The following is a 1,810-nucleotide window of genomic DNA, read 5'->3' on the forward strand; positions in this document are numbered from 1 at the left end:
ACCTTCCTGTATGGTTTTTTCAAAAAATACAGGAAACATGGATATCAAGCTAGGAGTGATCCAACTCCTTCCAAAGTTTCACGGACTTGAATCTGAAAGTCCATATTTACATATGAAAGAGTTTGATGAGATTATAGCCACTTTATGTTTTCCTAACGTGTCTGAGGACACGGTCAGGCTGAAACTCTTTCCCTTCTCCTTAAAAGAGAAAGCTAAGATGTGGTTGCACTCACTATGTCCACGATCTATTGGAAAATGGAATGACATGACAAGGGAGTTAATTAAGAAATTTTTCCCATATCATAAAACGAACACCCTTAGAAAGTTGATCATAAACTTCACCCAAAAGGAAGATGAAACATTCTTCCAATGTTGGGAGCAGTTCAAAGATCTTGTTAATTCATTCCCACGACATGGTTTTGAAATGTGGCGCATTACAACTTTTTTCTATGACGGACTGACATCTTTCATGTGCGAAATGGTTAAGACAATTTGCAATGAGGAATTCATGAACAAAGATGTCAATGATGTGTGGGATTATTTTGACAAACTTGCTGAAAAAACACAATCATGGGACATCTCCCCAAGACCAAACACCACTTCTAAGCCTACTCAACCAAAGGAGAGGGGTGGAATCTACTTGTTGAAAGAGGAAAACGATATAAATGCTAAAGTAGCTAGTCTCACAAGGAAACTCAAGGCCATGGAACTTAAGAATGATAAGGCTAAGGAAACTGTTTGCAGTATTTATGCTTGCAATGTTCATACAACTGAAAATTGTCTAACAATACTTACTTTTCAAGAAGTTCTGAACGAGCAATCGAATGTCGTAAACAACTACCAGAGGCCTTTTAAAGGAACCTCCTCAAATACATACAATTCCAATTAGAGAAATCATCTAAATTTTAGTTGGAGGAATGGACAAACTGCCACTCCTCAAGGGATCCTTAACCAATTTTTGGATCCAAGGAAACCTCAAGAGGATCCAGTTTTGAAACATATTCAAAATCAAGAGCTTTTTAACTAGGGTATGCTACAAGCCTTTTAAGACCTTACAAAGGCCATACAAGGACTTGAGACGAAAAATACAATTGGGGAGAAAGGATGCTTCCAGCTCAACCTCTCCCCATCCCAAAGCCATAATGTGAAATTACGACCCAAGCTCTTCACATCAGATGGAGTAAGCTAAGTCTATCACCACTCTTAGGAGTGGAAAAATAATTAACAAATCTATTCCGGTAAGGGCTGAAAAGCCTAAGGACCTGGAAGTAGATGAAACTAATAGACCTGGCAATGCTTCACATGAGTTAAAACCAAAACTTCAAATTAAACCAGTTCCTCCATTCATCCAACGGTTGATTGCACCAAAACCTCTCTCTAAGTCTCAAGACATTTTAGAGGTGCTTAAATAAGTAAAGGTCAATATTCCTCTACTGGATGCTGTTAAACAAACACCATCATATGTCAAATTTTTGAAAGATCTGTGCACAACCAAAAGATGGCAAAATATTTAAAAGAAAATATTTTTAACGAAAAAAGTGAGTGTCATCCTAAAACAAGATGTACCACAAGAATACAAAGATCCTGATAGCCCAACCATCACTTGTGTAATTAGGAAATACCGAATTGAGCATGAACTTCTTAACTTAGGAGCTAACATAAATCTAATTCCTTATTCGGTCTACAAATAAATGGGTGTTGGTAAATTAAAACCCACCTGGACCACATTACAACTTGATGATCAATCAATTCGTGTGCCAAGAGGGATAAGTGTTAGTCCAAGTTGACAAATTCTACTATCCAATAGACT

The 1,810-nt window shown here is 37.3% G+C and overlaps 1 non-coding gene across 1 annotated transcript; it reads right to left on the reverse strand.

The window, feature by feature from the left end:
* Window positions 1-313: 313 nt before the first annotated feature.
* LOC131244879 (small nucleolar RNA R71) lies at window positions 314-420 on the reverse strand. Its single transcript, XR_009170651.1, has one exon. It is a non-coding gene; the product is annotated as a small nucleolar RNA R71 (small nucleolar RNA).
* Between the last annotated feature and the right edge of the window lie 1,390 nt (window positions 421-1,810).

This window comes from Magnolia sinica, chromosome 4 (assembly GCF_029962835.1).
Source record: "Magnolia sinica isolate HGM2019 chromosome 4, MsV1, whole genome shotgun sequence".
Lineage (NCBI taxonomy): Eukaryota > Viridiplantae > Streptophyta > Magnoliopsida > Magnoliales > Magnoliaceae > Magnolia > Magnolia sinica.